Source organism: Eleginops maclovinus, chromosome 5 (genome assembly GCF_036324505.1).
Source record: "Eleginops maclovinus isolate JMC-PN-2008 ecotype Puerto Natales chromosome 5, JC_Emac_rtc_rv5, whole genome shotgun sequence".
In the NCBI taxonomy this organism is placed as follows: Eukaryota; Metazoa; Chordata; class Actinopteri; order Perciformes; family Eleginopidae; genus Eleginops; species Eleginops maclovinus.
This window is the reverse complement of record NC_086353.1, coordinates 17,789,823-17,813,832: the sequence shown is the minus strand read 5'-3', so window position 1 is coordinate 17,813,832 and position 24,010 is coordinate 17,789,823. Positions and strand designations below refer to the sequence as shown.

Here is a 24,010-nt window from a genome sequence, read left to right as displayed (position 1 = left end):
TATCTTTGTGTCGCTGCCAATGGCTGATTATAATGCCTGCAGTGACTGTGAATCGAGCTTTATCCTGTAGGATTTCTAGCTTCGAGCTAGTTTTGTCACAGAGACCTGGGGACCAGGGTTCCTCAAAAAAAGGCATCAGCTATGAGCTTGGAGATGCAGCTAGTTCCCAGGCAAGAGAAAATATTGGACCTTAAATTCATCAGATCAAGACGAACATGCCTCCAAGTTATTGCTAATGTTGATTTGTATCTATTGGACATGTGCATTGGACAAAAGCCAACAGCTGTACCAACTTTAAAGCAGATTATACTGTGTGTCAGTGGGAACATGGGGATCAAAATGTGGGTGTGGGAAGGTTAGAAAAAGTAGTTTTTGTGTGATATGAGACATTAAATAAAATCAATGACTAGAAAAAATAATTGAGTGAAACAGATCAGTGTTATGCAAACAACAATGGGAGATTACTTGAGATCTTCAGTGCGTCAATAACACACACATTCATCACATTGATGTGCATGCTCACCTGCGTCCACCAGATTGTCTGTTACACTTCAGGCATAATGATCCTGTTGTTTCCAGCTGCCATCAGCCACACAAAGTGAAGACCAGGTGTCGGATGATTTAAAGTGCTCTGATTGAAAGGCTCACTTCAAAGTTCACACGCTGCATCCTAATGAAGGAGGTCCTGTTGAGGCGGGAAAACACAAAGTCAAAATCTACATGTGAATGAAAAATGTAAATCATCTATCAGCTTTTTTATTAGACGTGTCATATACATTAAATTGCCGTACAGGCCACACTCGGTGTAGCAAGGAGCGATTGTTTTTGAAATGTAAGTGTAAGATGGCTCAGGAGGCTGTGCTCATGCCGGCAAGAACCAGGTCTTTCAGCTCGCTCGGATCATTGATGAAACAACCAGACAATTGATTCTAGGACGTACAACTAGAATTCAATTGAAATCCTAGCTGTAGCTGTTCTTCCTTTTCTTTAAATCACTTTTTATTGTTGAATGTAGTTGAATCATGGCTTTAAAATAAATGGATCGCTTGTGTTGCTGCAATCAATCTTGCTGTACCATAAGAATGAAAACACTGATTTCCATAATTTTATGGACCATTAAATTGAACTCTGAATTTAACACTCTGTTAAAGGGATCAGATGTGCTTGTCAAACGCCTGGTTGAATTTGATTACACATTTTGTTGTCATAAATATGGCTTATATTGGCTGAAAATAGGACATCTACTGGCACGTGTCAGTGAGGGACCACTTGTAATCAAATGTCTAATCCCAGCTGTAGATACAAATAAACATGCCAGACATTTATTTTGTTTCCATAAACAAAAAGTAATGAAATGGTTTCATTCATACTACAATTGAGTAACCGTGTTGGTCTGGAGTTCCACTGATCAGAACTCTATTCCAGTTGGTTCCATTACAGTTTGGCTGTCTTTGCATTCCTTCAAAGACAAATGTGTATGGGCATCTGTGGCTCAGTGAGTGTTTTATATTAGATTTAAGTCACTTTGGATAAAAGTGTTGACCAAATGACACGCAATGTCGGCAATGACCGTAATATTCAATTAAGGTCCAATCTTAATAGCAAATCTCTATAAACATCCCTTTTGCAAAACAATGTTCTTTCTTCATTTTGGCAAACAATTTAGAGGTGCATACTGTACGTCACCAACTGGACTTCAGTTTGGAAAAATACAGGAGTCTAGTGTAGGCACGCAGTCTGCGCTGTCACAAGTCTTTGGGCTGCACGTACACCCTCGACATGGGGGACCCTTGCAGACAAGCAGACGCAAACTTAATTGGCCTTTAAACCTCTGTAGTTGAGTTATGTTAACAATTGAGTAAACACTTGCATGCTTGTCCTTTGAAACAGCACATTGACAAAGCATGAAACATTCAGCACCACTATTAAATTAAATCTACAAATATGTTCCACTGTTGCTAAACATTTTAGCAACACATTTCATCCATTTATATTGTTAAGATAGAGGACTGAAATACAGCCCCGGAAAATTAAGAGACCACTTCAACATTATCATTTTCTCTTGTTTTATGATTTAAAGGTATGTCTTTGAGGTTTTTTTTCTATCGTATTCTATAAACTACTGTATTGAAATTCAACAGGTAATGGCTGCATTACATGTAGAGATAAAGACGTAAGAAACATTTGGAGTGTCTCTTATTTTTTTCCGGAGCTGTATGTCCTTCACTCTACACAGACAGAGGAAGGAAACTAAATAACAGACACATCTGGAACAGAGAAGGAGTATTGGTATTTCTCGTTAGGAAAGAGTATTTTAAATGCTAGGGGGCAGTGTGTCTATTTCTCTCTTACACACAAACCAGAACACATATTTCAGCACTACTATTAAGACTGATCCCTCTACAAAAATGAGGGTTATAAATTTGGTGTGTAACAGGGGAAAGAACCTCTCTCTGACACCCACATTACATTTCTGCTGGGAGGAATATGTGAGTGATCATAACTTACACTGTGGCTGGCAGTGGGACAAACAGCAAGGAGCTGCAAATGTTGCTGTGTGCAGGGTGTGTGGTCGTTAGCGTGGATCAGAATGAGTTTTCCTCTGATGAGCGGTGTTAAGAAAAAAAGCAGGCTTTGTGATTTATGACCCAGGAGATAATCCCTCCTGACCTGCAACCTCACACACTGATTGCTCTTCTTCTACTAAATCAAAAACAACTGAGGTATCAGAGACAAGGAGCCTCTGAGTGGTTTAACTACCTGTTTCCTCTTTTGTTACAAGTCTCTGTTTGTTGTAGGGGTTATTGAGGGAGAGGCAGGATGATGGGGGTTGGAATTTAATACGAATAGAGCAAATGTATGTCGTTGTGGGTGTGTTGTATGTATATGTGCACTCACGCCTTATTTGTCTGAAAGGACTGATCTATGAGTTCAAGCTGACTTCAATTTAGTTTCCGTCTTAAGTGTGATTGAAGGGATGTGTGTCTGTGAACCTTCCATTAATAACCCAATGATCTTGTGTCTCCGCTTTCCCTTCCCTTGCTCCGATTGACGCACAGTTTCTCTACTTTTACAATTTCACTTTTACAATTGTTCAGAATGATTTACTTCCAGGGTAAAATAATTCGAGGCTTGAATTGTGCAATTTAATTATTTGTAGATTTCCTCATCTGCTCACTTTCAGGGTCATCGCCTCATGGTCTGGATGTGCGTGCATGCTCTTACTTGCAGATTGTTGTGGCAGTGTCTCAGAGGGCATTAAAGCAATACAGGGAATAGCTATTAAAACCATATGTCTTAGAAATGTGAGGAGAGAAAAACATACACCAGCTCATATCATTTGCATATGCATATTCCTATTCATGTTCATGTTTTGTTTCCAGATTTAGATGCTTAACATTCAAGGCAGAACTAATTATTGAATCTGGTATATAACACTGCATAGCAACACACTGAAATGTGAGGGGGTTTAAAAACATCATTTCATGTCTACAGAGGGATACTTAGGTTGTGTTATGCTCGACTCATTTTCAAGGTTTTTTCAATAATTATTTATTCATATATCCAGAAAAAGATTTGACAGATCACAGTCAAGGCGTTTAATACCCCTGCACCTTTTACTACATTCATTGTCCCTACTGGACAAATAACTGAATGAATGCAAAATATATTAAATCAATTTCCAGATGCCCTGCTCTATACTATACTCTATACTCTATACCTGCTCTATACGAAAAATATACTGTACCTCCTCACTTCCTATCAATCTACAAGCAAAGCGTTTGAATTCAACCCTTTGACCACACTAAGAGGGGGCTGTTTTACTATGCAAACACCATCAATTATCTGACATACTCTAAGTTGAGTGAGACTCTTGAAAGAGTGTAATGATTCTCAACCTTTGGCCCTTACCTTTACATTAATGAAGACATCGGAGACAATGTGTCGACTTCTGGCCCTAACCTTTTCATTAATGAGGAGAGAATCCTGTTTGACATGTTCTCTCAAGACAGAGACTGAACCCATACTAGTTTGCACTTACTGCTCTTCAAAATGCAACAGTTGGAATTTAATCCACATCTCCTCCACTGTGGCGCTCCACAAGTTAGCTTTTCGACTTTTACACCATCTGATCTGAATGCTAAATACCCTCTACTCAGAACAGAGAAGAGACTACAAGTATTGCTCTGGTTTAAAATCTCTCTCAAACCTATAAGGTAAACATAATAATTCCAATACCTTGGGGTGAACATAGACAAATAACTGTCCTCTACCCTCCACGTGGACTTTATCTGCAGTAGTTCAACAGAGGTAAGATAAGGTCATTCAGAGCTAGTGAGGAAATCTTCAATCGAATATTCTGCTCCACCATTAAGGGGGCTCAGTCTGCCTGACATCTCAGTCTAGGATCTGGTCCAATACGGAGGGTCCGTCTGTGGAGAACTCCTTTCGAAACAGCTGCAAAAAGGGTACCCTCAAGCTGGCTGACAACATTGCCCTGGGACACTTTAGGGTGCCAGGAAAGAAATGCATGTGTCTGTTTACATGAACCTTGCACAAGGCTACAATGGCAAGCATTTTTGGATGTAGGATGTGTGTGTTTGTATGTGTAAATGAAGAGGACTAGGTGTGTTTTTGTGGGATGTTGCTTCTATTGTATCGTATCTTTTTGACGGTCACTGGAGGATGACCATATACATTTTCCTAATGTTGATTTATTTTATTCTGTCGAATGTGTTTAGCATCTTATCCTAACAAAAACATTGCCATTAAATGCCAGACATAAAAAAAATCTAAATACAAAATAATTCTAAGCTAAAACCTTCAGGAAAACATCACTTCATGGTGAGTGAGCAGCTCCACATGCTTTGGTCATTGTCTCCTCACTTTTTTTAAATGTAACTTTTGAGGACAGGCTCTCTGTTCCTATGAAGAACTTGGAACAAAAGGAACCCACACAACCAGCATACTCACGACTGAAGTAGTGGTTCGATCCCAGCCCCTGCAGTAAACAGGTCGATGTGTCCTTGGGAAAAAGCTTCACCCTTAATGGCCCCCAACAGCAGGGCCAATGAAGAGAATGCAGTTCATCTATACAAGAACCCCACGCCTTTAGAGAGACTAGCAACCATTTAGAGACAAATAGAATACAGGAAATCCACAGAGTCAAAGACATCATCTAGTAGTTTAATCTATAAGGCAATTCAAAGTATCTAGTTTCAAGGTAGCTTGCAGTTCATACTATTTAAAAGCTAAACATTTACAGACACTTGTGGATTGAATGCTGTACAAACAAAAGTGAAAGCAAGAACATTCTGTGTGCCTTGTCACTCCATACTCATCTCTATCAAGGGTTTTCCCTCAAAACAACATCTGTTTACAGCTGAACAACAACACTTCCATATATGCACACATAATACAAAAAATAACTTGATAATGATAATAACACTTTTAAGATGTTCTGCTGTGAATGTTGAGGAAAAAAAGGGTATTAAGATATTAAGTTGTTTAGATCTTATTTTTACTTCATTTGGAGAAGGTTTCAGAGACATACAGCATAAAATTACAGACAGAGAACTCTGGGTAATGATCCCCTCAGCACAGAGAGTGGATTATATGTTGATGTCACTGACCATCAGGGAGGTAAACTGAAAATAGTGGAAGTGGAAAAATACATAAATGAAAAGCAAAAGGAGGGATTTTTGAGTGCTTGATGGTACCAGTTGAGTGGTGGCGGAAATCAAAAGGCGCCGAGGAAAAAGAGACCTCATGGTGATGCTGATAATGACCGTGGGGGCGAGTTCATTGTTGTCCTTCTTCTTTTTTAATCAGAAATGAAAGGTTTGTGGGTAACGATGGAGTGAGTGTACTGCAGCGATACATTTTATTTCCTTTACGGTATTGGGAACCTCATAGATGTACTTTATACACATAAATAACTGAAATTTAGCATGCATCAAATGTGTAACTTGAGTGGTGATGCGACACATCCATCGGTTAACACTTAAACAATATTGGGAGTCTGACTAACGTGACACTTCATTTTTCTTTTTTAATTCTCTCTCTCTCACACACACACACACACACACACACACACACACACACACACACACACACACACACACACACACACACACACACACACACACACACACACACACAAACAGATGAAAATTGAAGGAAGCTTCGTCACAACTGGCGAGGGAAATTAAGAATAAATCAAACAAATTGAGCAGATGGTAACAAAGAGTCCTATTATGCTGAAGATCTGCCATCTGCACAATGTTTACAAGTTAATAGCCCAGATACATCTTTATGAACCTCAGATCAGCGCTGTCAGTATATTCACAACCGTAGCATCAAATGACTCAGATAGTTTTGCAGTGATCACTTTAGGGAATAAGAAAAACTTGATATGTATTCCAAGCGGAAAAAAAGTTGCTTTTCTTCATAGACATCAGCTCTGATCACAATGGACCTTTGGTTTGTCTCCTCATCGAGACTCGTGAAGTCAATCGTAAGAAAATGCTAGTTATATAACACAACATATTTGAAATATTTAAACTGCGTGTGGGTTGGGTTTTTGTGTATGTGTATGTTTTTGTGTTTAAGTGTGTGTGTAGGTGGGAAAGAGAGAGGCTTAAGTAAATTCATTATTTGTTCATCCAATAAAATATTGCCAGATCACAGAAAAATTTGAATATATTTTCTGATTTTTACAGCTTTTGAGTCTCCCTGGAACTGAAATGGATCCTGGTTGCACTGCTTGAATCTCAGTTTATCCATCACAGTGAATAGATAAATCACACAGAATTAAAAGTGTAAATAGACTTCAAAATTATACATGGTTGTGTATGTTTGCACATGTGAAGGTTAACTTAATGACGGGGGATGGGTAAATGTTGGTGCTGTGTTTCTGTGCTGTACTGTAGTTTATACATCTGAGCATAATCTGCTAAAGGTCCTGGTCTGTGTTAAGCACATACAGGCTGCAACAGCTCCAGTTCAGAGGTCATTATGATATTAAATTGCATTTTTCATAAAGTACCATCCACATTATGACAGAGGGTGAGGCAGAGGTAAAATGGCAATAACACATAGAAATGAGATCATTCATAATTTGACCAGAGGACTGCACTATCTAAAAGCACTGAGCCCGGACTTAGATTAATGCATTATCATTTACATATCCAGGAATGAGCAAAAATTAAATTCAGAATATCCTGAAGCCTTTTGTTCTTCTTATTCAAAGGCCATGGCAGCCATGATGGCCCATTCAGCCTACATTCTTGCTGGATTCAAGGGGAAAATGCCTCACTACTTACAAGCTTTTCAGAATGAGGTATAAGTCAGTAAAATGGCTCAATGTCAATCTAAGAATTTGGCAGACTGTGAAGCTTTTGCACTGGAATGCCTTTCACGTGACCAAGCATTGTTTGTCATGAATGAGACGTTTCTTTTAAAGTTAAGGAATGTTTATAAGCACAACTGTTTATAAAGGTTTGAAGCTACTGCACACAGGAAGGGGTGCAAGATTTACAATATGTCATTTTTAGGGCATAACACTCCATACAGTTGTTTGCCCAGTCCCAATGTTCACACTGTAAAAGCGGTGCAGCTGTTTGCAGCCTAAATTTGACTTTATAATTTTGTTTTGCAAAGATTCACTCAAGACGACTGCTTGTAGAATCAGCGAGGTCATGCTGATAATTAATGGGCACTGACCCTGAATGAAGTCTCTCTGGAAAATGATGAACCACATTGTCTTGTTATTATTGTAGAGTAGCATACACATGTAAATAATTGTCTGAAAGGGGCACGTAAATAAGAACTCAACCCCTTCATCACATTGAAAACTGACTGCAGCCAAGACATATGAAAATGGGTTATGTAACACAAAAACCCTTTTCATTTTTTATTTTTTTGATTGCTGTCTTTAAGTCCAGGAATGCAAATCATGTATGACTAAAAATGGAAATGAAAATAAAACTAAACAAAACAGTCAAAAAGTCAGTTGAGATTTAACTTGCCAGTACATTTCAATATATGTCACAACATTTGTTTTACTATTTTGTTCACAAAAATGGCAGGTTCTGTTTGATTGATTTCACTGTAAACTTGGCGCCCTGGAACTTCAGGTTACCTTATTTTCCCTTTTATTTTGGCTGAGCATCTTATTATGTGATGCAGCTAGTCTTAAGAGCTGGAAGTCATGTGACTATAGTCAGAGAGGAGATAACAAACAGGGTCTCCACTATCGTTTCCCTCACGAGTCTCATCAATCGCCATGTGCCTCACGGAAGTGTACGATTCAACAGGACTGAGGATCCAAATGCAGAAGGACACAGAGCAGGTCAAGCAGTGTACAGGTGGGAAATGGTAGGTCCGGAAAGATCCTCAGAAATAAATGGGCCCTGAGGAAGGTGCTGTCGGGACAGAGGGGCAGTCTAATCAAAATTCTGAAGCAGCTTTCACTTTGCTTTCAGTCTCTTCCTGTTGAATGCCGCCCACACCTTTGACTGTAACCTTTCAATGCCCCCCTGCAATGTCTCCCACCTTTGCATCTTTCCCCGCTGCATGGTGTCCCTTTTCTATCTATTTTTTGAAACACTACAGCATATCTAAAATAAAACCCTTCACTACGATCACAACCTAAAGTCCTTCTTCCATGAGTCAGAAAATATAAATATATTCAATGACTGATGGATCATTCAATTAGAGGCCAGCCAGGAACCAACCTGGATAAAGCTGACTATATTTAGGAACACACTTACCGAAAGTTTAATGAATGGTATTTCAAAATAAAGGCACACAAGCATAATAACTAATAAACATGATCATTTCATACTTCATACATACATGTTTTATTCTTTAGAGTGTGTCAAGGAGCTAGGGACATTATTTCCAATACAACAGACGAGATGCAATTTTTCTAACTTCATCTTCCTTCATTGTGTGACTTTTACAGAAAAGAAGGAAATCCTGGAAATCTAAAGAGTTAATTGTTGCAGCCTTGGAACAAATTAACCATCCACCTCTACCTTTAAGCCAACTTCACAACTGTTTTAGGATTTTTACATTCCTGTGCTCTGGACTCATCTGATCAGCATCTGCATGTTACTGTTATATACTCATTCATTAAAACATGCACTATAACAATAATAATGCCTCAATTATGGTGACCAATTCAATGACAGAAACAAACTTTAACTTAAACCAGCATGTCTATGTCCAGGTACATTGTGTAGATTTGACAGATTGAAGAAAGCCCTTGTGTTTCATCAAGTAATTCTACTGTCTCGGTAGGAAGCTTATCAACTACATAAGCATGCACACCCATGACTGACTCACAATAAATGACAATGAAACACAAGAAATTCCTTGAGAGCATGAGAGCAGATGTGCAACGCTTCATTTAAAAAGTCAAACTGTTGTTGACAATTATTAAAATAAATATTGTATCAATAAAAACGTTTTCTTTTACGCTTTCTCTTATTTTGCAGGTTTTCAAGATCTATTTATGTTTGGTTATAGGATGACATATTCTCATAGGTTAGCTTGAGCACATTTTTGGATTTACTATCAAACTATTTTCCCTACATTTTTGAAGGCCTTCATCTGCTGCTTTAAAAAAACACATTTAAATGGCAATATGGCCCTTTTTTGCTACAGGAACTTTTAAAGGAATGACCCAAAATAACTAAGAATGCCTATAAACATTGTCATTTTGTTGTTTCAACTAGTTACTCTTTTGAGTTTTATTCTGAAACTCTTTACCGGAAATACCCCTCTATATTCTGGCTGGTTTGCCGAAAATCTGGAGCGCAGAGCACCAGCAGCGGACCGTACAGCCTTGTTCAGTCAGACGCACTTCAGTCCACTGTAAGAGAAGCGAGATTTCAATTAGGAAAGTGGTTTATAGGAATTTACTGAGAGAAGTGAGCTAGTAAGAAGCTTAGCAGGACAAAGGGAAAAGTTGAGAACTCTCAAGTCTTTCTTCCTGTTTCATTTATTTTGAACCTCAAGAGTTATTTTTCAAATCTCCTCTTTGGGACACGGTGATGTGCTGCGCTCTCCGGACAGTACCTGCGCTGATGGGCCGGGCCGGGAGATGAGCAGCGGGCGGTGTGGGGGTGCCAGGGGCGCACGAGGAGGTCTGGACGCTTAGGTAAACACTATTTGTGTTATTGTTTGCTCTGCTCATCTAAACTCTAGCTATTTCTTTCAAAGCTTTAAGGAGCATGGTTGTCGAATGATGTAGCCTATATGAGTTTATTGTGTTGTTGTTGTCCTTGTGGTCTAAACAATACTTTATTCTGAAACTTTTGAGGTGCTCTAGAAGCTATGGTGTGTGTGTGTGTGTGTGTGTGTGTGTGTGTGTGTGTGTGTGTGTGTGTGTGTGTGTTTTATGTGTGTTGGATGATGGAATTACAGAATTTAGATTAAAAGAAAGAGGAAAAGAAGACGTTTCCTCTTTCAAAAGGCAACTGCTCTGTCTTATTTGTATTTGTATGAACAGCAAACCAGGATCTGTGATCATGTTCTTCTTGTTCTCTTTATACCATGGCAATCCATAACGTATTATCATTCACCATCTAAATCACCTGCCATTGTGTAACATAAATAATGCACATTTTCTACGGTATTCTATTCTATTTTATTTTTTACTATTTGTAGTTTGCTTTCTGGAGCTAGGCAGAAAACAAAATCAATACCTTTTACTGTGTATGATAGTATGTGATGAATCAATTAGGTATTTTTGCTTGTTGGTGTTGATACATCCAATAAGGTGATATAAAGGCAGAGCACAGAATATGAATCCACGGATATTGTATTGGATGTTAAAGGCATACCTATAAGATCACTTTGGAGTAACGGTAAATAAGTGTTGTTTTTCCCCACATTATCCCTCATTGTGTTCTCTTTTTCTCTTCCTCTCCCTCTCTCTATGGCTTATGTTTTCCTGCAAAGTCATTAATATGCAAACGCTTATTAAAATTGGATTATTTTGGTTCGGGCTGTGAGATATGAAGTGCTGCATAAAGCTGGTTACATGATGAGTGTACATGTGTTATTTAGTTTGATTCCAATGTGACTGCTGCACACAACACACATTCAGAAACTGTATGAGAAGTGTGTGTTACCTCCACTCACTACATTTCCTTTAATGAACCCTAAATGTCTTGTTATCACTGCTGAAAGACACGCCAGAATGCGCTGGGCAATCATCTAGAATCTGAAGACATTAGACAATCCCTGCCGGTTGTTTAGCTGCCGACATTTGATATTTGCACAGAAGAATTATTACAACCTAATGCAGCTGCAAACAGGGTCCCTGTAATCTGCCCTTAGGGGCCGAGAGTGGCCCTGTCGTGATCATCAGTTAGTTTACAGTAGCCTGAAGAGGCCACATCAGGCATAAATCAGTGTTATATCCCTATAAGGGTCTAATTGTGAGCATATGCTGTAATAAGGAAAATCTCATTACAGCCAGATCATACAATTATTGTTCTGTGATCACAAAGCTGCAACAATTAGTCCATAAATTAACACATTATTTTGCAGAAAATTCATAAAAAAAGATATATATACTATTATCTTAGTAATTTGTTCAAGCTTAAATGTGTAAAAAGTATTCACAGGTTCTACATTTGCAAATGTCCTGATTGGCGTCTTTGTAATACATGGCATAAATGGAATATTTTGGACAAAAAAATCCTGCAAACTGAACAGATTTCATGGGCTGTGGGAAACAATTAATCAGGGAAACAATCAGCAGATTAATAATGAATAAAAGTACTTGAAACCCTATGTAAAAATGTACACATGCCATCTGTTGAATGTCGTAATCTTGAGTGGTGCATGAAGTACATTTATAAAAAACAATGTCCTGCCGCCTCGATTGTCTGCACCTCACTGACAGGTTTGTCCTTGGAGAAGTTGACCTGGACTCTCATGAAAATTGTCTTCAGCTTTGGGATGAGAGATGATGTGATTGTCCATAGTGAAGCCTGTCCAAAGAACAATTTATCATCCCATCGGTCTTCATTTGCAGATTGCGCCCCGGTACACCTGATTTGCAAAAACTGCCCCAAGTTTTCACTTGTATGCTTCAAAGCCCTTCTTCTCCCTATACCTCCTTTCCCTTCTCACAGAAGTAATATCCTAAGTTGTCCTGCCTGAGGTCTCCGTGGTTTCTCAGACATCAGACCACTCTTTTGTAATGGTATGATGGCCAGAGATTAGATTTGGTCTAGAGCGGTACGCGCACATTTACAAAGGACAGATATTGATTCACAGACGGTTCGTGGATTTTGGTTTGGCTGAAATTAGCTAATGTCTTTTTATATTATCCTGTTCCCCCTAAAACTATTGTCAGAAAGCTTGAGGTTTCACTGCTTTTTAAAATAAGCACACAGACAAAGATGGAGGGTTGTTGTGAAGACGGGATGGTTCTCAATCACAAGAGCTGTGACTGGAGCCTGTGGGGGGCATTGTTTGAAGAGAGTGATTGATTTGACCTCTGAACGTTTGCTGATAATGGGAGCAAAACATGAGGCTTGAAATTTAAAAGATATACATTACAGTATATCAGACTTCCATTCCACTTCCACTGCAGATAGTACATGCACTGGTAATGGCTCACTGCTCCTTCCTGTCTCTTACGATATTTATTAAGACAAAATAAGATTTTGAAGGTTAATATTCAGTGGAGGCTGTTGCAGATCAACAGGTCAGTCACTACACTGATGCATGTCGACCTGACGAGTAGGAACACTTTGAAAAAAGATGTTTACACTACAAGAAAACCTACAAGAAAATGTAGATAGAGAAAAAATATGTGCATTGCTCAAAAAAGTAATGTAAGCCAAATAAACCCCAACTTTTCTTATTTTAAAATGCATGAGCATGATCAGTAACTTACTCTGTGAAAGGTGTGTACTGATAGCTGTTATTTGTTGTGTTCAATGTGCATATTTGTTTATGTCAAGCTTGTAATAGCCTTTGTCGAGCCCCTTATGAGAGGTTATATTTGTCCTATATTTAACTACTCCAAACTCATACATTACATACTGTATATGTAAAAGACTACTACTGTATGCAAAAGCCATACTATGTACCCAATAATGGGGTCATTGGCGCCCATCAAATGATGTGGTGCTGAGCGATGTATTCAGTATGAGATTGATTTGGTCCTTGTAATAAAAACAGAGCGTACAGGGACATTTGGTTACATACATTGCTGATTGCTATCATGTTGTCTTCTTATGTAGTTGGGTATTGAATCAATGAAGGAGTAGGTGAATGCTGATTGAAGCCTACTTGAGAGACAGGGCAAGCATTGACTGCTGTGAGAACTGGAAATAGCCTCTCAAATCTCAAGAGTCTGCAAAATGCTTTCAGCTATCTGATGAAATTAAAGCGGGGCTTTGAGATAAATGCTCTCAACCTGCTGATGTTACGAGGTGTTATGTTTACCATCCTCGCAACCTTTACTTATGCTGATATTTGTTAAGAACACAAAATACAGAGACAAAATAGAAATAAAACAGTACTTCTTTGTCTAATTGTCGGATTCAAAGGGCAGAGTTTTTTCTTTGACACATAATGTCACATTCAGATAATGGCACTTAAAAGAAATTCAAAGGAAAACATAATTCACAATATGCTACGTTAAAACCAAGTACTCGATGGTGAGGGTGGAATCAATGTGTGCTGAGCAGCAAGCTGGTTAAAAAACATATTTCAAAAACAGCTGAAGTTGATGGAAATGTTCAAAATATATATCTTTGGGGGTACATAAATGTCTGTTTCAGTTTCTACAGTTTTAGTAAAAGGTATACCTTGTGGAGATATTGAGCACTATGTATGAAGCCGTATTTTTACCTCAAATCAGAGCCACACACAATAATACTTTGTCACAATTCCTGGCCAGATCTACCGTGAAAGAAGTGCATAATGACAGAATGAAACCACTTAGCGAGAGAGATTTGCACGTGCAAAAACAGAGGTCGTATAAAACAAATTGTTGATAAGATGGTTTGTGTTAGGGACTGTTGCTAAGAAGCTCAAAGAGAGGAAGAGGGTAATGTAAAAGAAGGTCCTGAATATTTCATGCACTTTATTTCTTTTGTACACTCATCCATTGGATCTCTCTGATATGTATTCATCAGGGTGCGTTGAGGAACGGATTACACAAGCGCACCCACTTTAGTCTCTGCGTGCTCACATCACCAACAAAAACATTTTGCATGAACATACAGGAACTGTGCACACATTCATCTGGATGTTAAATATATCTGTTGAAATATTCCCTCCCTGATTCTGTTGTTGATATTTTATGTTGGGTTGGTGTTTGAGGTTTTGAAATTTGACTTTATTCCATTGTAAAAGGCTGCAGTAACCCGTCTCTATGTCACGAGGGACAACAACGAAGTGGTGTGACAGCGTAGCAAGTTAAAGGCTTCTGTGTGTATATGTTTCATGCATGCGTGTTGAAAGAAGGTCTGCTCTATAAACACAATTGTTTATTTAATCAACATTGACCCAGACTGGTTTCTGACGCACGGACACACACACACACACACACACACACACACACACACACACACACACACACACACACACACACACACACACACACACACACACACACACACACACACACACACACACTCAGAGCACATTAGAGGTAGATTGCTCCTGCCTGGTTAGACATTTCATGCTATCACCTAAATGAATCTTGATCTGATGCTGATGTCTTAAATGAGATACCCCTGTGGTTAATTAATACTTATTAATATAGGAAATGATTGCAGTGTTTCTCATCCTATAGTTGTTTTAAATGTCTGAGCTTTATCTACAGACATGGAGGTAAAAGTGAAGTGAAGGAAGTTTGTGTTAATTGTGGTCCATGACATGCAGAGAATCACAAATGTGATTAAGGGATTATCCCCATGTTTTCACTCCCTCTAACTCTTTAGAGACTGTGTGTAAGGGAGAAAAGACCCAATGTCAGAACACAATATATACAATAAATGTATGTACCATTTATATGGGTAGTCAAGAAAGATAGTATCCACAATCTTTACATTCCTGTTTTTCATGTTTGCCGTGTCTAACCTTGGTGTGGTTTATTGTCTTTTTCACTCTAACTGGGGCAGTTTTTTACTGAATGAACATAATGCTGTAATGAAGAAGATTTGAAAGGTCAATTTGAGACCATGGACAGGTAAGGAATACATTTACTAAAGTAATAAATCAAGTGAGAAGAAAACACATTTTTTCGTAGACTTCTATACATCAGAATCAGAATCCCTTTATTCGTCCCACAGAGGGGAAATAAAAATGTGCTACAGCAGCAACCGAGCCAAAGACAGCTTAACAAAAGAAAATATGCAATTAAAGAAAAAACATATATAAAGAAAAACACACAATTTACAAATACACAACCTGTAGGAGATATAGCAGTAATGTTGCACATTTATTGATAATGGCATGTTTATATATTACACATAAATTGTTATTGCACAACTAGTCAGTTTTTTTTTTTTTTGTATATACAGTGGTATGCAAAAGTTTGGGCACCCCTCTGAGATTTCATGACAATTTGCTTTTCCTTTATAATAGAAGATCACAGCAACAACATTTGTTTTCCTACAAAGATGTAGACGTTTTAGTGTTTTCCAGACCAAAATTCTTAGGGTAGCATTACATAGTTTTATTATAATAAAATAAAATGCAAAAAATGGGATGTGCAAAAGTTTGGGCACCCTTATAAATAGCATTCATTTCAACACCTGTACGGATTTATAGCTGACAGGTTGCTGCACAAAATTGCTTTGATTAGCTCATTAGACCTTCAATTACAAAGACAGGTGGAACCAATCATGAAAAAGGCTATTTAACATAGGTAATAGCTGGCTGTGCCTGGCCTAGGTTCTTTCTTAGGGAGTGGCAAGATGGGGACCTCAAAACAACTCTCCACTGACCTGAAAGCTAAGATAATCCAACATTATAAATTAGGAGAAGGGTACAAAAAATTATCTGACAGGTTTAAACTGTCTGTCTCCACAGTCAGAAACGTAGTTGTGAAATGGAAGGCCACAGGAACAGTCCGTGTGAAGGAAAGATGTGGTAGGCCGACAAAAATAGGGGAAAGGCACAGGCGAAGGATGGTGAAAATGGTCACAGAGAAGCCACAGACCACCTCCAGAGAACTACAACAACATCTGGCTGCTGATGGTGTAGTTGTTCACCGTTCCACAATCCAGCGTACTTTGCACCAGGAAGAGCTCATTGGAAGGGTGATGTGCAAAAAGCCTTTCCTGAGTGTTAATCACAAGAAGAGTCGCATGAGGTATGCAAAAGCACATCTGGACAAGCCAGAAGCATTTTGGAACAAAATACTGTGGTCAGATGAGACCAAGATTGAGTTATTTGGTCATAACATGAACAGGTATGCATGGCGAAAAAAACACACTGCATTCAATGAAAAGAACTTGTTGCCCACTGTAAAATTTGGTGGAGGATCTATCATGTTATGGGGCTGTGTGGCTAGCACAGGTACTGGAAAACTTGTTAAAGTTGAGGGCCACATGAATTCCTTACAGTACCAGGAGATTCTTGACAAGAATGTTCTAGAGTCAGTCACAAAGTTGAAGCTACGCCGGGGTTGGATTTTTCAGCAGGACAATGATCCTAAGCACCGATCAAAATCCACCAAGGAATTCATGCAGAAGCACAGGTACAATGTTCTGGAATGGCCATCCCAGTCCCCAGACCTTAACATCATTGAAAATGTATGGATTTATTTGAAGAAGGCTGTCCATGCACGGAGGCCAAGAAACCTGACTGAACTGGAGACGTTTTGTGTGGAAGAATGGGCCAAAATACCACCTGCCAGGCTTAAGGGACTTGTCTGTGGCTACAGGAGGCGTCTACAGGCCGTTATTGCAGCAAAAGGAGGCAATACTAAATATTAATGGAATTATTTCTTAGGGGTGCCCAAATTTATGCACATGCCTATTTTTGTTTGAATGCACATAAACATGTTTCTGTTTGACCAATAAAAGTTATTTCACTACTGAGATGTTTCTGTTACCATAAGGTATAACATATGTTAAAATGAAGTTGCTGCTTCAAAAGCTCAGCAAGTGACAAACTGATGCAGTGGTTTTCCTAAGGGGTGCTCAAACTTTTGCATACCACTGTATGAGGGGTCTACCAGGGGCCATGCTGGATGTAAAGTCTGATGGCTGTAGGAAGGAAGGACCTGCGGTATATCTGATATTGTTGCAACCAGCCGAGTCGCCTCCTGCCTAGAGTTGCTGCTTGGATGAGGTTGAAACTGAACAGTAAAGTTTTAGGACATATGCCTAACAAGCTTAAACTCTCTATTAAGCTCCGTAATACAAAATAACTTTGTAAGTTCGTCACTGCTAGCAAGTTCAGATTGTTTATACATTTTCAGCCTGTGATTCTTGAAAATAAACAGTTGTTAAGGCAATGGTTAGGGAACTTGTGTAAGGTTAGCAAAATGGTTGTCGCAATTAATCATCAGAAAACATGAAAGCAGCACCATATTTCTTTAAGATGTGCTGTTAAAAAATAAGTATGCATAGAGTCGCTGAAGAGTGGAGCGAGCAGCGTCAATGTTACCTGTCTGTCATCTGATCTCCGTGGTACAGACATACATATGGCAATCTGCTTGTTAACTTGCAGCCATAAAGAGCAAAACAATCATTTCAAATGGGACTGCAGCAATTAGCTCTCATACATCCATACGGTGACGTCCATGCATGTGCCTGCAGTGTGTGTGTGTGTGTGTGTGTGTGTGTGTGTGTGTGTGTGTGTGTGTGTGTGTGTGTGTGTGTGTGTGTGTGTGTGTACGTTAACGACTATCTATGAATCTAATCTCCACCCTGCTCTGTGAGTTTCTCTGACGGACAGTGAAATTGAAAACTATGAATCAGTCCATCTCATTCATTAGGTACCTGCGTCATCCATGACTCCACTACTCCCTCTTTCATTCTATGACTTTTAGTAAACCTGCCCCGCATCTCAATCAATTAGCTCACCCATTTCACCCATTAAAGGTAATAATACTTCCTTTACGCAGTCTGATAAGTGAGTCGGTTAAATACACTCCCTTTGTTTTCATGCTGTATGTCATTACCCCTCCTTTCCTTTTCCTTCTATTTATTTCATCCCCTCAAACTGTAGATAAATCATCCTTGTATGCGCCACTACATTTCTCCCCGCTCCAGTCCTCCTGAAATGCTCGCTCTCAAATTACCCCAGTCTGACTCCCCTTTTATTTTCTCACACTCTTTCTTGAAGCGTAAAATTGAACCTCTCCCACCTCTGCCCATCAGTAATCTGTTCAGTATGTGTGTGTCGGTCGGTATGTGTGTGCTTAAGTATGGGTGTGATCAGCTGAACAATTCTTCCTCACCCACACCCTTGACTTTCATTTGACTCCCCCTCTTGGAAGCTTCACAGCGTTCAGGTATTTTTTTTGGACAAATTCTGTCTACACTAAATGACAAATTATGTCTGGTGAGCTACATTAGCAATAAAATAAAGTGTGAAGAGAAAGGAGAATGATAAAACCGAAAAAGAGAAGAGGAACAGACTATAACAAAAGTCCTGGAAAAAAATAATAGCCAGAGAAAAAGAGTTTGATATAGTTTGACATTGACTTTCTCAAGAAACAAGTTTTCTTGAGTGATTATTCCCCAGATCTTTTAAGGGGGCCCGATTATGCTTTTGGGGTTTTCCCTTTCCTGAAGTGTGTATAGGTTTTTGTGCATGTCAATGGTCTGCAAAGGCTAAAATCTCATAGTCCCACTCTCCCCCCCTGCTTGAAACACCTCCATTGCAGTCCTTTCTTTACATCCGTTTCATAATGACATGACTATGTAACACCGGTTATTCTATTGGCTAGTGCTTGTACACATTGTATATGATAGGGGCGGGACATCTCTAAGTGTTGGTCCAATCACAACAGAGCCGGCTAGCTTACCAATCAGAGCGGACTGGGCTCTGGTGTCAGACAGAGGGTCAAAAGAGCACTGCAGTATGAGAGGAATAAAGACCTTTTTGAACACTGAAGTGTTTAAGCAGTTATTTAAAAAATGGAAGCGCAAAAATAAACCAAAGAACATAATAAAAACGGTCTGAAGGCTTCTCTGCTAGCCTTTGTAGCTCTGTATTTATTCTACCGCAATTGTTTCAGCACCAACAATGTGTGGATGGGAAAAGTCAAACTCAGCACGTGTGTTGTCGAGATATTAAAATCAAGCACTTCATGTTAGAACTGTTTTTGCTGGTTGACACATAAGGAAACCTCTTACATTTTGTCATGGTTAACATAATGTTCGCCATTTATTAACTACAGTCTTCTGTAGGTAGGCCAATTTAAAATGTCTGAAGAATAGTATTCTAAAGTGCATATTTATTTTATTTTACTCAAGCCTTCGAAAGAGGAGAAAAAGGTTTTTACTCTCTGAATGTGTGTGATGGACAGCTTTTCTGCACAGTACTGTAGGTTTGTACTAAGTGCCGCAAATGGACCAGAGATAGGCTTGGAGCAAAGCAAAGAAAAGCCGGTGAGAGATCCGCTGCCTCTAAGCTGATCCATTATACATGAAGCGCTAATAGATAATGGGATCTACTGTACACAGCTGCGAGGAAGGACAGAGACAGAGGCGGGAGGAAGCGATGCAATGTAGATAGAGTTTGTCTGTGATGTCTGTGAGTCAAACGAGACATTTTGACACCGTGAACACAGATCTGCTGTTTTGCTTATGCAGACAAATCCCAACTGACACTTGTTACTCCACTGACTCATGCAGTACTCTACTTAAATGGACGGTAACAAATTGCAGATGGATTTAACTTTACATGTTTTTCAAACCTGTTTTCAAAGTTGGCTCTACAATGTAATTAATGGACGACATTTCAGTGGGGATGTCCTCCTGAGCTTCACTGTAAGAATTGCTGTCTCGCTCTCGAGTATGTTCATGTGTGTGTGTGTTTTGGTGTGTGTGTTAGTGTGTGTGTGTGTGTGTGTGTGTGTGTGTGTGTGTGTGTGTGTGTGTGCTGTTATGTGGAAGACAGTGTTTATAATTAGACAGGTGAACATTTGCCCTCTAGAATATCACTTACCCCGCTATGTCTTTCACCAACTCCCAACTAATGTTTTAGTCATGCTGCTCGTCTGTCGTCATGACTCCCGTTGTTGGGGCAACCGTTATACTATAGCTGCTCTCTACGGGAAACTCATCCAGATTTCCGTCCACTCAAGGGTCAATGAGCTTATGTTGGAAGTGACAAATGAATGGTGAATTAAGAATTAATTAAAGAGCTGCAAAGTTGAACAACTATCAGCACACTCAGCTGGGAATTGAGGAAAGAAAGAACCAACGGACAGACAAACAACGATGATGTGGAAAAATCATTCAGAACTTTTATTTAGATTTAATTGGCTGCGTTTTGCTGAGTAGCTAACAATGATGAGACTTGTACACTTTCTTGACAACAAAAAAAACACACAGTAAGGAACCATGTATATGCAGCAAGTAGAAATGATACATTTTTACTTTGAAGTCAGTCTCAAAGCACTACTCATTGGATGGCAAATAGGAGCAGTTTTCCTGAATCGGAAAACCTGTCCTGTTTGTCTGGAAGTAGAGTTTTTAGTTATTGCCTAATAAAACTTTAGGGAAGGCCACAGGAATGCAACATGAGGTTCTGGACCGTAAGTCATCCAAATTAAAAACAAATACAGTATTTGTAATTGTCCTCCAGAATGATTTTCTGTGGCTGGTGAATTCAGCATTAAGGAAACGTGTTTCAAGTTATAGCTTTACTTGAGATTTACGGTATGTGTGCTTTGGAGTGGAAATCTCGTAACATAGTCACAGATGTCACTTTTTCTTCGGGCAGCACCTTCCTGCTTGTACTTTTACTCTGAAAAGGCATATCCATGTTCTCTGGGAGACATATGGCATAGTATTTGAAACAAACAAAAATGTATGCCTGTTTTCTGTGCCGGATTTTGTTTGATTAAATCATTTTCTGTGAGTGAAACTTGCAGGATGTCAGTCTCGTATGCTGATCAGGCGCAATCACTGCCAGATCGTTTCTCAACCTCTAATCATTTATATGTGTATTTTCTGATTAAACAACAAGCAGGGTATTAAATGCAGACTGCCATCACTGTGATTCATTCATCAGAGCAGGAGAGGGAGGCCGAGTGTGCAGGCCTCTGACACTACAGGAAATGTATGAATGATTTCTCAGTTACTGACAGAGGAGCCATAAGTATCTAATTGGTTGAACACAGAGAGACCTAAAGGCTTATTATATTCATTAGGGTATACTGTATGAGGGAGGATGTCATCTTACTTAGCAAAATGAACAAATGCATGCTCCTTGTTAACCTGCCATCCCCCCTCTTCTTCCCTGAGGAGCAGAGAGAGTGCAGGGGCAGAGGGGCTATTAATAGTTGAATATATTAGTCAAGTAAACCTGATTTATTGATTCATAATCTCACTGAGGTTCCGGCAAGTAGGAATGCGTGGCCCTGACCCCGGCTCTGAAACATCAGTAGCCTATGTAAGTAAGCTGTGGAAAATCCATTGCATGTTCGTGCTGAAATAGCAAACATTGCAACATTTTCTCAGTTTACCATCCTTCTGTCAGTTCTGTCTAGTTGTTTTGCTTGTTAGGGCTGATCAAAACACAACAGGTTCTACTAAAGATGGCCTATACAGTTTTGTTCTAGTTTCAATAGAAGGATAAACGGGTGTTGAATCAATAACACATCAATACACATTTGAAAATCACTGTAATCTAAATTAGAGAAATTGTAGAGGGCGATTTCACCAGTTTTACACTTTAAATGTGGTTTGAAGGTCTTGGGGAGTAATAAATAAATGAATAAAAACCTCAAGGGATGTCATTTAAATCAGTGTTGACCAGGTCTGAAAACTATAGGTTCGAAAAAACAAAACAAAAAACTACAGTTTATGCTACTGGCATAACACTGCCATGGGGAACAGAAAAAAATAAAGGTTATAAATTGGGTTGTTCATTTATTTTTTATTCTCTTTTGTACCTGTTCGTTCCAGACCAAAGACATCACTTAGATCTGTATACATGTTTATATTGCATAGTCACTGTCCATTTTAAGTCTGTTTTCTTGATCCAGTCTCTATAAAATTCAATAAGATTTTTAAACTATACTCTCTTTAGCTATAATTTAATTTATTTGAACATGATCTAGCCTTTGTTTTGTAATGCTGAGGGTTTCCAGGATTACTCAACTGTGCCCAAACAAGAACAGGGAGTTGGAAAAAGGATTATTTAATATTAGCTGGAGGAAGTGGATTATATTTGGTTTCCTATGAATTTGGGGAAAAAGTGTACAGAAATGTATTGTTTGCTACAAAAGCTTTACAGCACATTCAATTGTCATCCTCACTGCAGCTGCTGCCGCGTGCGCATGTTAAAGCAAAGACTCAGGTCACCGATCCTGGTTCATAGCACACATTCAGGGATACTAGAGCAGCGAGGATATCGATCCATGAAAAACAAGTCATCTTATTACAAACCTTAATCCCACTTGAGGTCCATTTTGATTTACTCGTGTGGATTTAACTTGCTCGGTCACATCCTAAGGAACAATCTCAACAAGATCAGCGGAACGATCAGCCTCTGCCGGACAGCTGACGTCAGTGTGTGGAGCGCCTGCCAAACACAGATCAATATGTTGTAGATCTTAATCATCATAGATTAAGAGGCTGATTACATTCTTAAAGGGTCTTGGTTGATCCCACAGGGTTTCCGTGCATTCACCTCTACTGTCACTACAACCACAATGCAAAAACACCATAAAATGAGAACACGGTGTCCCGAGAAATTCATCCCTCAGTTTTATTGTCTTACTAAATATCGACAACATAACACCAAACAATTAATCGACTCCTTTTGAGGTCATAGGCAAGGCAAGGCAAGATTATTTATATAGTACCTTTCAACACAAGGCAATTCAAAGTGCTTTACAAAAATGAAAGACATTAAGAGCATTTAAAAGTAGTGCAGTATAAACACGTTATAAAAAGGCATTTAAAAACTGTCATTTAAGAGCAAAGATAATAAAATAAACACAACAGGTATAAAATACATGAATACAAGTTACAGTGCAGAATAAAAGTTACAGTGCAATGTCAGATAAGAACAGTTCAATTAAAAGAAGCAGCAAAAATAAATGTTTTCAGCCTGGATTTAGAAGTAAGAGTTGCAGCGGACCTGCAGGGTTCTGGCAGTTTGTTCCAGATATTTGGAGCAAAATAACCATAAATAAAGTTACTAACAAATCCTGCAGAGGAGTTATGGAGAGAAAATAATTGATGCCCCCGAAGTTCATGCACATAAATGACTTATTAGCGCTATTGATTCAATATCATATTAAAGATGAAAAGGACATTTATGAAATGCTTTAGAAGTTCTTGGAACTGGATAATATCTGCAGTATCATTGAGGTTTAAGTACATCAAAGGGATGTAAGAGATACATATCTCAGTGCAATTATAAATGGAACCATATTCCATAGTGAGTGTTTAAAGGGTGCTGACAAGACAATTAACATTAAGATAAAAATTGCGCACAATTCTTTCACGATACCACTAAGGCTCATTATATCTGACAATACATTTCTTATCGCCGACATGCAAAGCAGAAATGTGCGGTATTTGTTATGATTACTCTTCAAATCCTGCCCTTTCACAAGTCAGACAGTTTTAACTGATTGCTTTTTGTGCTCTTAGTCTGCAGAAACAGTGAAACATTTCTGAAGCGGGGGCGAGCCTCACCACAGTGTAGAACACATGGTCAGCATTAAGCTGTGAGAATAAACAATGATACTTTGCCAGAAGTAGGTTTAAAAAACATCTTCTAGCCACAGCAATTAATGGAATGCCCCAAACCATACAGGGATGTT

At 38.9% G+C, this 24,010-nt stretch overlaps 1 protein-coding gene across 1 annotated transcript in view; it reads left to right on the top strand.

Moving 5' to 3' along the window:
* Window positions 1-9,858: 9,858 nt before the first annotated feature.
* gcgrb (glucagon receptor b) overlaps window positions 9,859-24,010 on the top strand; it is a 64,433-nt gene continuing 50,281 nt past the window's right edge. Inside the window, exon 1 of the mRNA XM_063884471.1 lies at window positions 9,859-10,168. The gene's annotated coding sequence lies outside the window, so the exon portion shown is untranslated. The remainder of the gene's footprint in view (window positions 10,169-24,010) is intronic.